Source organism: Temnothorax longispinosus, chromosome 10 (assembly GCF_030848805.1).
Source record: "Temnothorax longispinosus isolate EJ_2023e chromosome 10, Tlon_JGU_v1, whole genome shotgun sequence".
In the NCBI taxonomy this organism is placed as follows: domain Eukaryota; kingdom Metazoa; phylum Arthropoda; class Insecta; order Hymenoptera; family Formicidae; genus Temnothorax; species Temnothorax longispinosus.
In genome coordinates this window covers 2,244,032-2,264,586 of record NC_092367.1, presented here as the reverse complement: position 1 = coordinate 2,264,586, position 20,555 = coordinate 2,244,032, and the positions used below count along the sequence as shown (strand labels likewise).

Genomic DNA, 20,555 nt, shown 5'->3' with positions numbered 1-20,555 from the left:
TTTTACGAACAACGTTATAGACATTTTTATTATTCAACAACAGTTACGGAGTCATTAGCACGTTCGTAACTTTCGTTTAATTTTTATGAATGCCAATGGCACACCTCCTCTGGATAACACTGTTACAATTTATTCAATATTTATTGTCGAAATGCGCGGCGTTACATCCCGTGACTGCCAATATTTTCGTCATCGCGGCGACAGGTATTGTACAATATCAGGAGTAACCCCTGATGCCGAAACTTCGATCAATATCTGCCGCACGGAGAATAATATCCTTGATAACCGGGGGTCCTCAGCGATCTGTCGACTACTTGTTAATATTACAGTCTACGGCTGCCAATATTTTCATCACCCGGAGAACGGGGGTATTGTATGGCCGTTTCCGTCCGACGAAACTTCGTTCGGTAACTATCGCGCGGAAAATAATATCCTTGATAACACGAACACTTGTCAATATTGCATTCTACGGCTGCAGAATACTCTACGTCTACATCATCGAACGCGGAGACAGGTATTGCGCGCGCGCGCGGGCATCACGGATGATTTCGGGTTTTCGAAAGTTTCATTAGCGAAAATTGAACGGGGCGCGATAACATCGTCGATACTTGTCGAGTACTTGCTAAAATGTCGCGTTTACACGCTATGATTGCAAATATTTTGATCACCCTGGGACAGGTATTGTACAGAGAATCGCGGAGATAATTTCGGCCGTTATACAGCCGTTGTAGCGATCAATATGCTAAACTGTACTCGACGCGCGGTATTACATATTGTCCCGCGCGTTGGTACGCGCGATCCACATATGTGCATACCATGGCGCGGCGCGACGAGGTCCGCGTGGCAAACAATGATGAAGCTCAGCAGCCCGAAGCGATATTTCCAATTTCAAATTCGAATATATAAAGATCCGACGATGATAGGTGTCTGATAAAATGGGAATAAAACAGAATGGGATATTTAGAATAAAAATTTGGAATGTTTTTGTGGTATTAAACGCTGATGATCTATCACTACGCGGGCTTTAAATCACCGACAGTTTAATTCATTGCACGAATTAAAAAAAATTGCGTAATAAAATATCCATTCGTTAAAAAAACACACACACATTACGTCGGATAAAACAAATCTATATCTGAAACCGAGCAATTATTTTGTCAGAAATTATTTTATTTATTTTATTATATAAAATTAATCTTCGCGTTTCGTGACGTTTGAGAATCCCTTGCGGATCAGATTGCGCACTCCCAGACTAGGGGGATATCTCGTGATGCGATACTCCTCTTTTATCTATGCGCGCGAATGTTCCTTTATGCGGAATTCCGGCACGAGAGCTCGCAGCAGCCGAAACACGCAAGAAATGCCGGTTCGTTAGTAACGATCACGGTAAGTTTTGCGCGTGTGAGTGAACGGATCCGGATCATATTCCGGTTTTGCGCAAGGGCGGGGAGGGCGGGGCGTGGCGAGAGGTGAGAAGGGACGGCGCGGGCGGCGGCGTGCATGCATGACCCCGTATGCATTCGTCGGGGTCGGGCACGTCTCCGGCGCGGTGGGAACTTGATCGCAAGTGATAATGCTCCTTAGTGATCAGCCCTTAGGTGCTCGAGATTCCAAACGCGTCGCCTAATGGTCCCTTATCGCCACCTATACCCTATACTGGAGAAGTGCCACGAGACGCCCGCCGTCTCGACATAACATCCGCGATATCCGTCATGGTCGGTGTCATCGCCGAAACGATACTGCCGCAATAATCGCCTGCTCGCGTCGTGATCGCGCAATCATTATATATATAAAAAAAAGAAAGAATCGTGTCGACGCATTTCGCGCGCTTCATCCGATTTCCGCGCCTTGAAAATCAACCGGTCGAAACGATTCCGAACGTGACGCTGAATTTCGCGTGATTCTTTCGCGACCGCGATCGATATATAATGACGACGATAATAAAAACATATCCCACGGGTGTGCGCGATCATCTCGCTGTTTGTTAATTCACTACTAATATCGTATATATTCATGCACCATATTATGAATTTGCATAAGCGCGCCACATTGTTTAGAAAAACAATATGTGATAATTAATTACGGGATAATGCAATAACGATCGACCTGTCGATAGCCGAAACTAATCCGCAGCCGCAGAATCGCAAATTTTCGGCGAGGTCGTAAACTCGCCGTTGTACATACAACGTGAGTGGAAAGTCCTGAATTTTATGAGGTCACCTAATACACTGTCGGCCGCACTATTCAGACAGAATTCTACGATATCCGCGCCCCCCGCGTGATTTGATCGATCGTAAATATCCGGCCGGTCTGTCCGCCGGCAAATTTGCCCGTTATGGTCGCTCTCCCGTTAATTGGCATGCAGGTCGAATCGCGCGGTGGAGCGCGCGCCGTTTCCGTTGCCTCGAAATGAATTTCGAGACGAACGGTAATGCCGCGCATTCCGAAAGATGCGCGGAATCGAAGCTGCGGTCGGGCGATATTTCTTCCGCTTTTCCGTGAAAAATTTTAAAGCGAAGCCAACTTTATACATCAGGAGCGTAATGCGATATCCTTGCACGATTTATCATCTACGTTTTTAAGAGTAATGTTTGTCTTGTCTTTCTTTTGACGAATTTTATACTCGGACGTTTAATTACATTTTATTAAGTGTAATACGTCCAAATTGAAAAATTTTATACGTTGAAATTTTTAATCTAATTTATTTTGACTCTAGGTTTCATTTTATTTTAATTTATTTTTATTTCTCATAGAAACGTTTGTGTGTTATGTATCTAATAGTTACGGGCGGTGATAATAAGGTGTCATTTGAAGTCAAAATAATCTCCGACGGAATTAAAGAGAGCGAGAGTGCTGCGAAAGGAGATAATACGCGCTGATGGGGCGACGTTGAGCTCTCTCACCCAATATAAAGCTAGCGTCCGCGGGAGAAGACCCATTTCCATAAACTGCCCTCTCTCTTCCTGGCCATGACAATAAATCAGATTACGCGAACATTTCGCACGCCGTACACCGTGAAATCCGCACCACGATTCGCGAGAAAGCAAATGATTGTCGGTGGCGAAAAAAAAAGGAAGCCGCGAAAAGTGGGAGGAAGCCATTTCGGTGGCACCAAGCTGTCGTTAAACGACGTAAACAATTTCCACAGCGTATTAATCCGCGCAGACGATCGTTCCCACGTAATTCGAATATGTTACAATGAGAATAATAATCGTTATCACACATATATGACGTGTACACAGGGTGACGTTCAATGGTGTGCAGCAAATAGAAGTGCAATACTCGATAAATTTACATGAGATATGTGCAAATCATGATATATACATATACATTTGTAATATATCTCTTTAATTTGAATAAATAATTATTTTAAAAAGTATTTTTGATATATTAATTTGCTGTACTGGACAGTATTACCTACGATTGGGATACTTTTTTATTCTTATCAATAGTATTAATCGGAGATATTGTAGATAAAAGGAGATAAAAGTCTGTAAGTCGGAAATTTCTGTTCGTGATGTAAAAATGTTAACCGTCAGCGTCTGCGTTAGCGCCGACAGATTCCGAAAAGTCGTGGACGCGAGCTTTCCCGACGGGGGTGACCAGTTGAGAGATAGTAATACTAACTGAATCAGCCTGTATACACGGTTATAGGAAGTATTCGAGCGCGCCCAGTTTTATAAACTGTTCCGCCGTCCGTGGGCGATAAATCAGATTACGGGAACGTTTTGCGCGGCGTATACGAGGCCGTGAAACGACGATGCATCCGCGGGCTGTGACAGCAAATGATAGTATCGCGGAATAACGAAAAACGAGCAAAGGGCGAATAGCTGAAAATCGAGAAAGAAAGAGAGAAAGAGAGAAAGAGAAAGAGTCGGCGCGGCGCGCAATTAATCAGGCTCGTTTCGCAGCAGTTATTATCGCCATTATTGTGCAAATTATGCAGAATACTTTCCATAATTTCCGTGTTATTTACAATCGGTTACACGGCCGAATCAACTGTGCGAGAGCGAGCTCGCCGCGCGCGCGCCGTGTTTCCGCATTCATATTCATATTTCACTCCCCGGTGTTACTATACGCGATACTTTCGAGGCAATCTAGCGGCAAAAGCTCCTGAATGTAATATACTGTCGATCGCTTTGCGAGTGAATCACGCGTGTTTTAATCGAGTTTATTAAGAATTCACTCACTTTTCGCGCTTCGAGAACAAAGAAAGAAATTCGTCGCCGCACACTGCAGTTATCGGCTACCCGTTCATTGATCCAGCTTTGGCGGTAATTGCCCGCATTTCCCGATGTAACACAGTGCAGGGGAAGTCAGAAGTGACGACGGGATGTATTATCTAACCGGAGTATTTGCGCGAGTACAGTTTCATAAACTGCGTGGCCGGTCGCGGTCATAAATCAGACAGCCCGAATGCAGCGGAATATGCTGCTGGTGGTGAACTCTCTCGCGAAACGTACGGGTGTGAACGCATCGCGAGAATAGACAATGATAACTAACTAAAAGGAAACAAGTGGAAGAAACGGAGCAGCTGGAAAGCAACAATACGGCGCAATACGCTGCTAGACAATAGCGTAATATATAAACTGTAAAATGATAATATCAACACATCTTAAATATTTTTAAAAAATAATAATTTTCAAATAATTAATAGTTTCAAGTATTTAAAAAATGTTTATTGCGACAAAATAAAATTGAACTAAAAGTCCTACATACGTGACAAAGCATCGTTATAATGATTAATTAGATGCGGCGTGACAGAGCACGAGAATAAATTTCTACTAATTCCATCATTGGATAATTAAACGTAATGATTAATAATAATTAGCGATTATATGCGATAACCGCATAAATTAAATATGCTTACTCCTGTTTCAAATTCATATGACACAACTCTCGCCTATTTGAATTAACGAGAGTAATTGTTCCGTTGGAATTTTGACATATTCGTGCACACATGCACGCGCGCGAAATCTATTCGTCCGCGACGAGTCGAAGTCTGTTTCCCGCGTGTAAATGACGTTGCGCGAGTTGCGTGATGCAGTTTGTGAAATAGCTGTGGAGCTACGCGTTGCGAGATATCGCCGCGCGAATTGTGCCAAGCGACAAAACAGCACGATCAAAGGCGTTTCCGCGCGTCCTATATATGTCTCGTATTCAGGCAACGATAAATCAGATTATTGGCGAGACCTCTCGCGCCACGTCCCAGGCCCATTTAGCTCGCGATGTAAGCGCGTTCTTGCCGTCAAATATTTATGAAAGGCGCTCTAAACCGAGCGCGTTAAGTTATTGCGTGTCTTATTTCGCGGAGCGGCTAATGAATATAAACTTGCACGAGCGCAAGATCAGGGAGACCATAAATCTTCGTTACGATATGTAAATCTGCCAAACACAAGGTATACGAAAAATATGTTTTATGCGAAGCTAAAGTTTGTTCCTAAGAAAATCATTAGCCTTCTCTCTTTTTTTTTTTTTTTTAATTGCGTCGGACATTAGATTAGAAAGACTGCGCTTATTTTTTTAATTCTTGTTTTGGCGGGAGCTCGCGAACAAAGAGGACGATAAATGCGATAAATTTCCGAGGGCGTATATAATCGCGTATTACGCGGATAAAACGTTTTACGATAATAAAAGCGCCTGATTAAACTGGCGAGCTGCTACAAGCAACACGGGCGCGATAATAACAATGATAATTACGCGCAACATTAATGCGATCTGCAAGTGATAAATGCAAGTTTCAACGGTGATAGAGGAACGTTATGTCAGGCGGGTATTCGCGAGAATGCAATTTCGCGACTGTCCGACCGGTCACCGTGATAAATTAGATCGCTCGCTCGCGCGCACGGGGGCGGAGGGGTTGCCGTATAGCTTTAGGCGAAAAACGTGATGCAACTGACAAGGAAGTAAGGCATAAAAGCCGTGTAATTAGAACTAATTTTGTACAGTACGTCGAGCAAAGGTAAACACTATTGAGCTCTGTGCAACCGCACGGCGGCGCATGATAACGCCCAAACAGAACGTTGGAATACGAATATTAACTCCTGCGTGCCGTTGCAACAATAGTTCCGTAATCATAGTGGCTAACTACATTTGGGGAACTTCGCGTGTGTAGTAACTTGCAGAAGGCGAGCATTTCCATAGGTCGAGTCTCATTCGGGCCGACCGCGGTTGCGTTTGCGACGGTTGCGATATAATTCAAATTTCGCGAAGGCTGACAGTGACATATTTATAGTTTAGCTGCAATTTCTCGATGAACAAAGTAGTTTCACGGATTATATAATAATTGCGTGATTTTCATAATTCTATTGTTAACTTAGGCAACAGAGGGAGAATCCTCCCTCTATTAATATTTAGTAATTATTATTATATTTAGATAGTGATTTAAATTGCATACACGCAGCCATAATACAATATTATAATAGTATTTTAATATTCAGAAGATTATAATTAAAATTCAAAATTTTCATAGAAAGGATGTTAAAATCGCGATAATTTTCTGAGTTATAAGCTATCAAATGTTGACGAATATCTCTATATACTATATCGCATAAAGCGATATTTTCGCCGTATCGCGATATATTTGTTTAAAGAATGTCCATTTGTAACAGTTTGTTATTAAATTTGAATGTCTATCTTTTGTCATCTTTCTTTATTGTTTTCTCTTTTTACTTTTTTTATTTTTTAATCTTTTAATTTTTTTTCTAATAACTAATTCACATTTTGCGGCTCAAAAAATTATATTGGTTATTATTGTCAATTCATCCCGAAACTGTTTCCGGGAACACGAATATAATTCAATAAAACATGAGATTAATTTTGCTTTACAACTCTTAATTTTCAACAAAATGCTGAAAGAAATTAACCTCCACGATTAAAATTATTACGACTTCTCGCCGGTACGCGAATGTATTCCTTAACGTTCATTTGACTCGAGAAACGTCAAAAAAGCTTTTCAAGGCAGCGATCTCAATTAAGAAAGTGGAGAAACCGTGTTTTTAATTGCTTCTAATAATAATTACTTATCGCGAAATGTAATTTAGAAATCTTTTCGGCAAATATTTAACACAAATTCATAGAATATATTCAATATCAAACGAATTGAGAACGAGGTAAAATATGCGGGCTCTGATTTCGCAATAACCGTCGATAATTTTAAATCACGAATATTTCGCAATAATATACTCCGCAATTCCGTAATATTAAAAACATTAAATCTCTAGTGGACATTAAATTTCGCAAATGAGAAGCTAATATTTGACCATTGAATTAGCAGTTATAATAAAAATTACCGATAATTTTTTAAACAAAAAATTTAAGCAATAAATTTTTCAAAATTATTAACCATCTCCCTATATATTAAAATAAAAGCTGTTGAATTTTATAAGATCCATAAAAATATTAAATTAATTTAATCTAATCACGAGTTTTATTTTATAATGTGTGTATGCATCTAAAATAAAGCTGTCGCGTACTGATGTATCATTGTATATGTATAAGTATACGTATATTTGAGTACTTGTATTCAATTATGTATCTATTATGTTTCTAAAAATTTAAGGTATTCTTCTACAACCTCGTGGCTATTTTTTTGTAAATAAAATTTTCTCGTCTAAAATTGACTCATACTCCCTAGTCACAGTTCGGGTGAAACACAGGGGTGCTATACCGCAAGCGATATCAACAAGGTAGGGTAGACATAACGAGAGAAAAAGAAAGAAGATATCCATTGCCGATGTCTAACAGTCTAGATAATCCAGGAAATGAGATTCAGCTCTTCTAAACCGCCAGCTGAGCTCTGATCAAGTCAAATTAAACGCGATTCATACGCCTTGATTCCGATTCTTAGAATGATAGACGAGACCAGAGAAATGAAAGCGAGCCAGCGACGAATTCGAGTCAATCGATCGAGCTTTTACCCTTTAGGGCCGAACCGTTTGCCGGAGACAGAGCGTGTTCTCAATTAGCCGACTTGGTAGCAACAATAGTTGCTTAAACCGCGCGACATGGACCATTGCGAGTGACATGACATTACGCGGCCGACGTCACCTCGTGCACTTGGCGTGAGAACGTTGCAATGACCCGAGCAAAGCCTCTGACGAGATCGCGTACTGTCAAAACGTCGAAAGTGCGACTCCCGGCCTCAAACTATAGGATTCAATCGAATGGGAGTTAAAAAAGTCTTTTAATCCAATAACTTTAACGTCCGAAGCAAACGCGCGACGTGACGAACCGGCTGCGATTCGTTTATTCAACTATAAATCATCACCAACACCAACGATGAGTATATCATGCATGAGCTTCTTCATCTTTTGAATATCGTATATACCTATAGAAGAAGTTGTCGTTAATGAAAAGCAATGTAATTATTGTAAGCTCTATGCATTATGTAACAAACATGTAATAAATAATCATGAGCTGAATTCCGAAGTGTCCGTAATAAGGAAATAATTACGTTTAGCGGCTCACGTTACTTGTTGCGATCACGTTTCAAAGGGTAAGAGCGGCGCGGCAAGCGCCGCTACTTGTTAACTCGAGTGCTTGTTCGTGACATAGTAGAGTGACGGCTTTGTATGCATTTGTAAATATGTCGCATAAATAAATTACAAAGACCAACTGATTTACCGCTTTAACTTTAACTATTTAACGTTTTAGCGAACAAACGCCGAATATACCGTTTCTTAGTTTTAAATTGATTTCAATGGACGGATTATTATCGTACATTAAACCTAACGTTTACTTAAAAATAAAATCTACCTTTTGTATATGTAATATTTAACTTTATGCCGAATTTTTGTGAGAATAATCATGACTAAGATGCGACTAATAAATTATGAGAATCTTTCTTGTGAGAACAGATGTGTGCAAAGAGATATGCAAAGCCGCATGTTTTCAGTTCAATCAAACTTCATAAGGGAGAGTACACAGAGCGTCGAAAAGTATACTTTTATATGTAAAGTTGCGCAATTTGTTGAAATCAAACAGTTTACTCGTAAAATCAAACGTAAAATGTGAAAGATAATTATTGAAAATATTATTTCACACACTTTCAGTCCGAAAATAATAGATATTGATATTAAGTCGGTAAGCAAAATAATATTTAAATCAGTGAAAACTTTAAGTGCAACGTAAAAAATATTCAAATTTATATATCGTTAACTTTTAAACATCCATAAACATCATGAAACTATAATCAACAATTCTTATTCCTTTTTGCTTTGATAACTTACAATGCAAATCTATTTCAATAAAGTTGTCGTCTGAATATTTTTACGATATGTTAATCGAGAAAGTTGATCGCGAGGACCGATGATCGTTAATTATTCGCGGAGAATAATTGCGTTTGGCGTCTTTGAGTACTTGTCGCGATCGCGTATCAAGGAGTAATGCGCGACAAAACACAGAGCGATTTGCGTCATTACCTGCCGGTGCGAGACTCATAGTGCGAATGACAACACAACGGCCTCGGGTCTCGGGTCAACGGAGCATATTGTACGCGCAAAAACACAACCGCTAAGACCAAATAATACGTTGCCGCCCCAAAATTTCATTGTGTGTACAATACATTCACGCCAAATATTCTCAGGCGTAAAAAAAATGAGTTATAATATCCTGTAGGTACACTGTTAAATATTAAAGTACAAAATTTAAATTAATACTTTGAGTTAAATAACATTTCGTTATATTTAACTATTATGTGTGTCGAAATTTATTATTTTAACACAAAACAGTATTATTTTACCTCCACTAGTTTAGTTAAATTAATATTGTTTTAGTTAAAATAATATTATTTTAGTTAAATTAACGACATATTTTGAGTAGGAGCAGAGACGACCTGTGAGAATAGAAAAATGATACAAATTGAGTATAATTTGACCCTACGAATTTAACAGTGTACGCTAAAAATCTAACTTCTATTTCACGCAAGACATTTACCTATTTTTATATTTATATTTCTCATTTCCTGCTGTATGTACGCTGAGAAAAAAATTATCTGCACTTTAGTAAATATTAGTTTGCATACAACTGTGACTCCATTTACTGAAATGAAGAACATTTTCCTTTTTATTAGTAGGTATATTAGTAGGTAAATACACATAGACTAATAAAAAGGAAAATTTTCTTTATTTTAGTAAGTGGAGTCACAGTTGTGTGCAAGCTAATATTTATTAAAGTGCAGAAAATTTTTTTAGTGTAAAAGTGTATTTTTCTTAAATAATCAATGCAATTAAAAGAATAATGTCTTACGATTAGACATATTTCAGATAAAGATTGACTCATGATGTATATTAAAGTTTTAAATAGCAGAAAAATAAATTATTTTTCTGACGTGCGAAAAATAATAAAGATAAACTATTATACGTTAAAGCTCCAGTATCGCGACCGTTATAGTCTGGGAGCAACTTCAGATATAAATATTCATACGCACGTTTCGAAAATAAAATTCAAAAATACAATAACATTATACAAAAAAAAAATTGAATTACTTATACGTAGATAACTTCACAATTGCTCACTGTCGCGAGTTTATATAGTCCATTCGTACGAATAAGCATTAAAGCAAGCAACAAAATTTATTATATAAAAACTGGCATAAAGATAAAAATTTACGGTAACGTTGTGCGCTTTTATCTTTTATAATAAGAGAATATAATCATAGAATATATTATTATATCATATTATATAATTTAATTTATAATTCAAGGTAATGTGGTACATTTTATCATACCTATATTTTATCAAAAATTTTATTCTGTGTCGTTAAATTTCATCCAATTTTTTTCATCTTTTTCCTATATTTTAAAAATAAGTTATGATAAAATATACTATTACATTCCTATCTGTCCGTGTCCCTGGCGCACCGAATTATATAGCCGCGATCAACTACGACATGCAATTTATGATAAGCCTACTAGGTGGAGGCTAATACAGAAACCTCGGAAAATTTGCGAACGCTTGAGATTTTAACGGAGATTTTAATCCGCAAGTGATTGGGACTTAATTCGATCCATGGGATTAAGTTTTCGTTTCTAATTATATATTATCGAACGTATAATGCGAAAATGTATTTAATGGTGCGTGTCCACTTGCGAGTAAGAACTCTCGAGAGCAAAAAGAGAGAAAGAGAGAGAGACTCTTGAGAGTATCTCTCTCTCTCTCTTTCTTTTTGCTCTCGAGAGTTCTTACTCGCAGGTGGAGACGCACCATTATGTAGCTCTTCTTCAGCTAAATAAAATAAGTATACTAAAAAATATTATATGCATTTTATCTTATAAATCTTATATTCATAGTCGATGTTGGCAATCTATTTAATTATATCTTCTCTTTTTGTTAAATCTACCTTCCATTTGTCGACTCACATCTATTGTGGCCGCATTTCAATCAGAAATCGACAGGAAAGAGAAAAATGTCTTCTATTGTTGGCCAATCGTCATATCAGGAGTAATTGGCAAGACAACATTAACAACTCCTGATTGTTAGACATGCACGTCGATCACATTACGAAAGATACTTGATAATCAAATATTATTGAACGAGAATATTGATTATCGCATAATTGTATAAAAAAAATATTAAACAATTTTGCACGATAAGTGTTTTCGAGAGAATTATACCTAAGCTCAGAAAAACTTTTCACCTCAAATCCGCTCGAATCAAAAGAGAGATTATATCTCGCAAATTATCAAAGGACGAAATTTGAAATATAAATATAAAACTTTTAAAAAATCAATAAATAAAAATTGTTAGACGTGAGTCGAAAGAATCTAAAGTTCATCAATATTTTAACATTGTTATTCAATTATATCTCGCGAATTGTCGAACAAAACTATGAAGTATAAATAAAGTATCAAAACATTTAAAAGTTAATTAATAAAAAAATGTTAAATGTAAAAATTGCGGACTAAAAAAAATGTAAGATCTGTCGTTATTCGTATTCAACTCGAATTTTATCTGGAAATCAAATGAGAAATTCAGAATGAACGACGTGAGATCCGAAAGGATTAATTATAATCGATATTGCTATTAATATTATATGAATTTGTCATTCTCCCGCGTGACACCTTTATTTTTCATATCTTATTGTCGTATTCTGACACAAAATTATTTTTAATATAAGACAAAGTAAAAATGCATATTCCTTCAGAAAATATTTTAATATAACGGGCGTGGGGTAAACTACAAAATAATCTACGTAGGTATATAAGATATTCTTTTGTTTCGCGCTGAAGCATTTATCGGATCTCACGTCATTTTACTTTACTTTGATACAAAACCAAGATTAACAATGAATAAGCTTTAAAAAATAAAATTAAATTAATGTGATATAAATTAAGTAAAATTATTAATTTTTGTTTATTAATTATAGTTAATTATTCGAGGAATAATTGTGTTTCAAGGGATAAACAACACACAGTGTGATAAATTATTCGTGATGTTTATAAAGTTCACTATGCTCCAATTTCTGATATCGCTCGGCGAAAAATGACACGAATCTAAAATAAATGACATTTTCCGTGCAATTAAGATTGGAGTTAATATAAATTTTATGTATTCCTGCGATATACGTTTTTATCAGTTTTCAATCAATATAAATATTTTATTTTATATTACCATTATAAACTGCCGAGTTATTTTTAATATGTATAATAACATATTAAAAGTACATATTTCAATAAGCATTTTTAATATAAATGTATAAATTGATTAACTTTGAGATAATTTGTATAAAAAATTCTTCTGTTTGATAATGAAATATTTAATCACTCATGTCATATTGCATTTTAAATAATATAACTTTTAATTATCAATAAATATGATTAACGGGCTATGAAAGATCAGAGAAATACAATTAGCACGCGTATATTTTTTTATTAAATAACTTAATTGAAATATAAGCTACTGTGCGTTTTTGGTAAAATATTTCCTATTTTTCTGTACTTACGTATTGAAAACATTCAAAAAGTAAGAATCTTATTGCCTTTTTTACACTTTATGTAATATTTAACCCTGGAAAAATATTTAAGAAAAGAAGAAGAAAGGAAAATATAAAACAACTGAACTGTAATCAATCAATATCTTGTTCCAGTCTTGTTTCAGTTTTCATATCTCATTGATGAGATATGAACACAGTAAAGCAAATCAAATTAAATAAAACCTTTATATTTTTAAAACATGGCAGTACTTTTTTTAGTTTTTTTTATTTTTACCTCAATTTTAACTTTTCATATTTAATTAATAATAAGTAATACATTCGAAAAATACTATGTTTTATAATTTATATGAAATATAAAATTTCATAGACAGTGTTACATTCGATATTAATATTAATATATTATCTTTATGATGTTCTCTATTTTCCTTTTCTTCTTACTGATACAGAGTGCATAGATAAGTGTAAGTGACAATATACCTCCATCGAATTTGAAGACAATTTTTCTTTGGCAAGAATTACTCTTTAATTTATACTTATCCCTTTTTGGCGAGCATATTCCAACTGTACAATTTCCTACCTTTTTTTATTTCTGTCTACGTAAATTTCATATTAAATTCAAGCAGCTTGTGTGTAATTATTATTATACTGCTTACGACAACAAAATGTACCACCAAATCGATGAATAATGCCCTGAGAATAATCTGTTATATTATATAAATTTTATGTAAATGTATTTTTATAAGTATAATATATTGAAATGTATAAACTTTCCAAGGTTAAATATTTATGCAAAGTTTAGGCCACCTATTTCAAGAAGCAATGGACATGTGAGAAAATTTTTTGAGATATTATTTACCTATATTTTTATATTTAATGAATTTCTGACTTTTTAAGTATTAACTAATATTAGATATTACAATAATCGTAAAGAAATACACAATAAATTCAGATGTCAAATAGTTTATAAGAATATATAATAATATCTATATAGAATTTTGTCTCTATATCTATTATTATCGAAAATTTAAATTTCTATGTAATTGTGAAGAAATAATTATAACTTTAATTCTTCAATTCTTTTCTGATATATTCCACGTTTTGTATATACATATATTGTTTATATATTTGATTAATAATTTTCACAAGTCCACTACTTCAAGATTAAAATACAAAGTATATAAGTAAAAGTATAAGTGAGTAATACTCACCAGTGCGATGCGTAGAGGAGTGTATGTTTCACGCACGTTGATCTGTAAAATACAAATATACATCAATGTCTAAAATAATTAATATTTTTATACATCAATAACAATTTTTATTCATTTGTTCAATAAATAATTAATAAAAAAATTACGTTACTTCCAAAAATTGTTTTGTAAACTTTTGCAAGATTTGGTAAAGATCTACATAACAAAGAGTGAATTAAAATTACTTTATGATTGCTCCTCAATTGCCCGATGTCTTCGCCTCCTCTTGGGTTTGTTTCGTCGCACACATGTCTATAATGCACATTCGGATAATTATCGCGGTACTTCTCACTGTATTCCCGACGATAATCACGTGCCAGAGAGAATAACGCAAAGAAAAGTATTACTTACTTAATATTAAATATTAAAAGAAACGATCGCCACGATTCACAATTACATCTCGCTTCCACAACGTTTCGCGATATCAAACGCATATCTAACCTAACCTAATGAAAAAAAAGGAGAGAGGAGAGGGAGAGGAAGGGAGAGGAGAGAGAGAGAGGGAGGGGGCAGAGAGAGAGAGAGAGAGAGAGAACGAACAGAGAGAAAGAAGAGAGGAGAGAAAGGAAAGAGAGAAGAGGGAGAAAGATTGTAACAAATGACTGATGCATTTACTAATCGTACTCCACTGAAATATATATGTATACATATTGGAACGCGCACTCTGCCTATGCTACAGCTAAGCGGAAAACGAGGGAAGGATAGACGATAGACTGCTTCAGGGGGGCCACCTGTGTCTTTTTCTAACGCAAGCCAGCGAGCAAGCCAGTGTACGACAAGGATAGGTGGCCCCTCTGACAGCACCTATCCTTCCCGCGCGTTTCGACTGCCATCAGTGCGTGTTCCAGTATAGTGTGTGGGCGAGTTTTTAAATTCATCGATCGAGCAATCGCATTATGCGCAAAAGCAACTTTGCTCTGTAAAAGCTGCATTTGCATATATCAATCGATGAATTTAAAAACTCGTCCTGTATATATTTCAGTGTCGTACTCATCAATACGTCTATTTTGAAAAATACATGGCGCCTTAATACGACGCTTACGATTTATGAATCGCGACAGTTGATTACTCGCGCGTGCTGCTGCTAATTACGTAATTGTTCGTAGAGAATGCCCCCGTCCGGGGTCACGTATTATAAAACTTTTCGAAATGGAAATTCCGATCGGAAATTATTCCCTACACAGAACACAACAGAAATCTACAGGGAGTAACTAAACAATTCCGATCGGAATCCATTCAGAAAAGTTCCACGATACGTGCCCCTGGATATCTCGTACTTGTTGCGGTCGCATTTCGAGGGGTGATGCGAAACACGCGGTGCGCTCCGCTCCGCTTCGCGCGCCCCGTTACCCGCTCGACCGGATGTCGCCGTACGAATGATGGCGCGGCGACCTTGCGTAAACACCGCGCGCCGTGCGCGGCATAAACAAACGCCAAGGGGCCCGATACGTCCCCCCCCCCGCCCCGCGGACAACTAACGCGTGACGCAAATGGATACCGAATAGGTATTCCGTTCTCTGCAGCGAGAGATGAATCGTAATGTCAATATACGACGTATCATTCCGATACTTTCTTCAAATGATACGTCGCGCGAAGTAGCTGCCGCTTTGATGCACTCGCGAGTCTCATTTAACGTAAAGTCAGTCATTTCCTCTCGCGAGGAATGATTGAGGAAGGATAACGTGATCGCCGCTTTCTCACTTTTAACATCGGCGAATGTAAATTGCAAAGTTTCAAAGTCAATATAGACGATACAAAATATTTCAAGCTCTTTAAATTTAACTTGCTAGATATTCCGTTTCCTGCATCCTAAATTATGCATTAATCAATTAATTTCAACAAAGTCTGTCATCGCAAATTAAATCTAGGGCAGAATTTGCGTTATTTGCACGAAAGAGCATTTATGTAAACTAATCTCTATTATTATTTTACTTTATATCAAATTTTTACGTCCCGGGAGAAATAAAATTACGTCGTTTGAATAAATCAAGGAAATGTAATTTAATTTCCGCAAAAAATGCGGCGACCTTTTCATTTATTAAAGTCACTCAATTGTACTCTTCTCGTGACGTAAAAATTTAAAAGAGAAGAATAATAATGAATTATACATACATGTTTAATTTTCTTAATTGCAAGGCAAGCATAAATTTTATATTCTTAGATTTAACATTATATTGGCTAATTGCTTTTAAGTGGAGCAATTAATTAACTATTCCAACTTTCATTGTAACAATGGATTAAATTAATTGCGTGTAAAGTTTATCGGAATAAGTTGATCGTTGTAATATACGTAACGTAAAAAAATCAAGAACAAAGTCGCTTGAGTTGAGCAATAAAAATCTACCTAATTAAATTGCGAAAATTGATAATGGATCAAATTTATAAATGCATAAATGCATTTTCATGTAAATGCATCTTTGATCGCTTATAATTTAAAAACTACCCTCGACATTTCTATATTAAAATTTTCAATTTTAATTAATTCCTAAATACATTAATGTTATACGATTATTGTGATACGTCTTGCACGTGCATTCTCCGCGTCGTATCAATACTAAACGGGTATAAAATTTAATAGTCGAACCAATAACTCTTGAATCGTGCTTCCGTATGATTACCTAAGCGTGCGGCGTGACCGGGGGGTGTCTTAAAATATCGCGCTTGCCGAGCCTTTTTTACATACAATTGGCGCATTTATTACCGGTCATCATAAATAATAACGGCATCTGATGGCGGCGTGTTGGCGCGAGAGAAAAAGAGAAAGTCCGCCTCTTACCATTAAGTACGTTTATTACCGCAATTATCGTTATCTGCTCATTATTGCAGGAAGCGACCGAAGGGGGTGGATTATAAAACAGCGATCGCACATGCACGTAGTTCCATAAAGTACCGGCCGTCGTGGCGATAAATCAGAATTTATACCAGGCACGGAATACCTCTCACATGCATCTCCTGTTGAATGTTAAAACGCGAACGAGGCGTTACCTCTCCTGGTTTTCGGCGGAAAAATGCACTATTATGCGCAAAAGGAGAAAAATTAGCTCTTCAGTTATTTGAATTTATTTTATTATTTATGCATTTCTTTTATTCGAGTGACCGATATGTTAATTTTAATAATTATAATAATTAATTGTATAAATTTGCGTAATCTACGCGTGGCTATTATGGAAATTGAACTATTAGAAATGACAATTTGTAACTTCATTACGCGGTTTGCGCATTACTTATCAATTTGTATAATTTGTAAGCTCTAATACGAAATTTCGGTGATGAAGTCAGACAATATACACCGCTGTAGATCTATCAGTCCTTTAATTAATTGCGACAAATAGGAGCTAACAAGCTTTGTAGTTGTACGTGCCGCGTATGCGAAATAATGACAATCGCTATATAGAACAAACATGTTGAGTGTTGAGCCACAGTTATTGTTCGTCGTTTAATTAGTCTTTGACTGATACTGAAGGTATACGACCATATTCTCCATAGATCTTTGGCTTTCGCAATAATTGTCACCACACATTTTTACCTTCTTTGGTTAACAAAGACTTTGGCAAGATTTTAACGATTTACTTGGGTATTCACTAATCTCGTGCATTCGCGAAGTTTGTCACTGTTTGCGGCGCAAGTTTATATCATCAAGATTGTGAGAACAGTCGCACGTGGTGGTCAGGGGCTAATTCCAACTTAATACCCTAGAAACGACGCGGCATTGACAACGAATTAAATGGAATTAGCGAGTAAATTATATATCGATTGCCCGCGATCCGCGAAGTGATATGCACGATCCAACAAACATAGCATTGGTGCAGTGTTTAAAATTTAAGAAGATTATTGTAATAGATTTAATATTTTTACATGATAAATAAGTGCGATATAGGCTATGATAAATAAGTGCGATATAGGCTATTAATTTTTTAATTTTCATTACATAGTGTAACTTCAGTATTAAGTTATTCGAATTACTTTTTGTTCTAAAGATAATGTTTATATATTTGTTTTTATAACAATCTAATAATATAATAAAAGAAAAGATAATATGTAAACTGCATATCTAAACATAGCACAAAATAATCTATCATTACATAAATCATCTAATAACATCACGTAAAAAAATCAACATAAAAACATTACATAAAATAATCTAGCATTTTAATAATTATCACTTTTAATTTATGTATCTACAAAGATAAATATATAGATATTAATTACATGCATACACATTAAAGAAGAAAATGTCTCGGCTGTTCTGACGCCAACTGTACGTACACGGTTCGCAACGAGGAGAACGAGGAGAACGGAATGGGCGCGAGCTGGAACGCGACAAACGGAGAGCGCGGGGAGTCTGGTACAAGAAGGGAGTAGACTCCAATTACGACGTTTAGGGGTGGCAGGCACGAAGGGGCATCCGTGAAGCCAACCCCAGGGCCCCGAGGCTGTTCCCGATTTTCCAGATAGAAAGGGAGCGACGCGTCGGCAGGCAGGCAGCAGCAGCAGCAGCAGCAGCAGCAGCCGCCTTGCTCGATCTCGCAGCCGAGTCGGAGCTCGTTAGATTTTCCCTGTTCCCTTATATCCACGTTATCCGCGTATCAGCACGATCCGGCTCCTTTTTTCGCGACCGGCACGGCTGTCTGCCGTTTTGCATCTCGCTAATATAATGTGAATCTCGCTACGCTGTCGAGTCTTCAGCAAGACACGTACCTTCATTTTTATCTGCCTTCGAGTCATGTCGGTACCCGATATACAGATACGCTGCTCGATCTTATTTATGCATTCGGATTTAACAAAGACAGAGAAATGAAAAACTGTCGTAATTTTAATTACTAGGAATTTGCTGCGAAATTGCTGCATTGTAATAATGAATTATTAAGTAAATTGTAATTATTACGCGTGTGTATATGTATGTACATATAAAAACTACCGTTTAAAAGTTTGGAACTACTTTTTTAAGAAAAACAAAACAGTGATGCTAATACTTCAAAAAAAAAATGTCAAATAAGAAATTTTACTATCTGTTTTAACTATTCAACACGGTATTATTTGTTTCTAGTTATTTCCCAAGGAAATATTTCATTTAAAGGATTTTACCAGTAAACATATGCTATGCCATTGTTCTGTTATAAAGAAAGAACAAGTTTTAATAGCTTGAATAAAATGTAATAATTGTTATATTTTTATATTTATTGTCATATTAACGGAACAATGGCATAGCATGTTCATTCGGTAAAATTCTTTAAATAAAATACTTTCTTGGAAAAAGATTAGAAACAAATAATACTATGTTAGATAGTTAAAACGGACAGTAAAGTTTCTCATATAACATTTTTCTTTAAATGTATTGGCACCACTGTTTTGTCTTTCTTAAAAAAGTAGTGCTTTTAAACTTTGAACGGTAGTGTATGTCTGTAAAAATTAATAGAATTTTCCAAGAGTGATAATAGGTTATTTTTGCAAGAGTTTTTGAATATTATTGGCAACTTATAAAAATAATAAATCCTCCTATCATCCTGAAACAAAAACCCGATTGATTTTCCATGCAATTTTTAACATGCGCGAGTTTCATCTCGCGCGCTTATATTTTCAGTTTCGCAGTTGTTTGGAAACGGGTAAAGAGAAGAATCGGAGGACGGAGAGAACGCGCGGTAGATTTTCCATCGGTTTGGCAAAAATCGATGGACCCGGCAATAGCAGATAGATATTATTTCATGCTTCATCCACTATCCGGTGTTTTGCATGTAAAACGAAAAGCGCGGAAGCGCGCGTCATTCATATACGACCGTTCGATTTTCGCCATTATTTTGCATATGGACCGCGTCATAGATATTTGTCGGTCTTCTCAATATTACGCCGTGTTTACTCGGCGCCCGCGCCGGGCGCACTTGACCCGTCTCCTGCGTCGTACCTCTCGTCTCGCTCGAGCAACTTCTCTCGGGATAAAGACGAGACGCGATCGACAAGGGCCGGGCCCGGGGATCGCGTTACGGGATCTCGGCGATGTGTTGCCGTCAATCGCGAGATGAGGATGTTGCTCGGCGTTGTCCGAGAACAAGAGAGCTTCCTCGAGCTACCGTCTCGACGGATCTCGATCCCTCGGCTAAATTGTGCTACTCGTTTAAATTTGCATTATCCGATCGTCGGCACGACTCCGCCGTCCTCTGCCGTTCCCGTGCCCGTGTGGATCGATGCGCGTGATTAAGATAAAGAGATTCGGAAGCCTACGGGTACACAGGCGCGCCCGACGCGGCGGAGTAATCAGCTTTCGCGTGAAAGACGGAAAGTCGATCGGCGAAACGCGACAGTTCGACACATTTATCATAATATTCAGATTCGGATCGGAATGAGACCTTAAAACTTACTTCTATAAGTTAAAACTTCCG

At 36.7% G+C, this 20,555-nt stretch overlaps 1 protein-coding gene across 1 annotated transcript in view; it reads right to left on the bottom strand.

Annotated features, from left to right (window-relative positions):
* Positions 1-14,551, bottom strand: part of LOC139819975 (organic cation transporter 1) — an 89,698-nt gene extending 75,147 nt beyond the window's left edge. Inside the window, exons 1-2 of the mRNA XM_071789814.1 lie at positions 14,367-14,551; positions 14,143-14,184 (exon numbers count right to left, since the gene is read on the bottom strand). The gene's annotated coding sequence lies outside the window, so the exon portion shown is untranslated. The remainder of the gene's footprint in view (positions 1-14,142; positions 14,185-14,366) is intronic.
* Between the last annotated feature and the right edge of the window lie 6,004 nt (positions 14,552-20,555).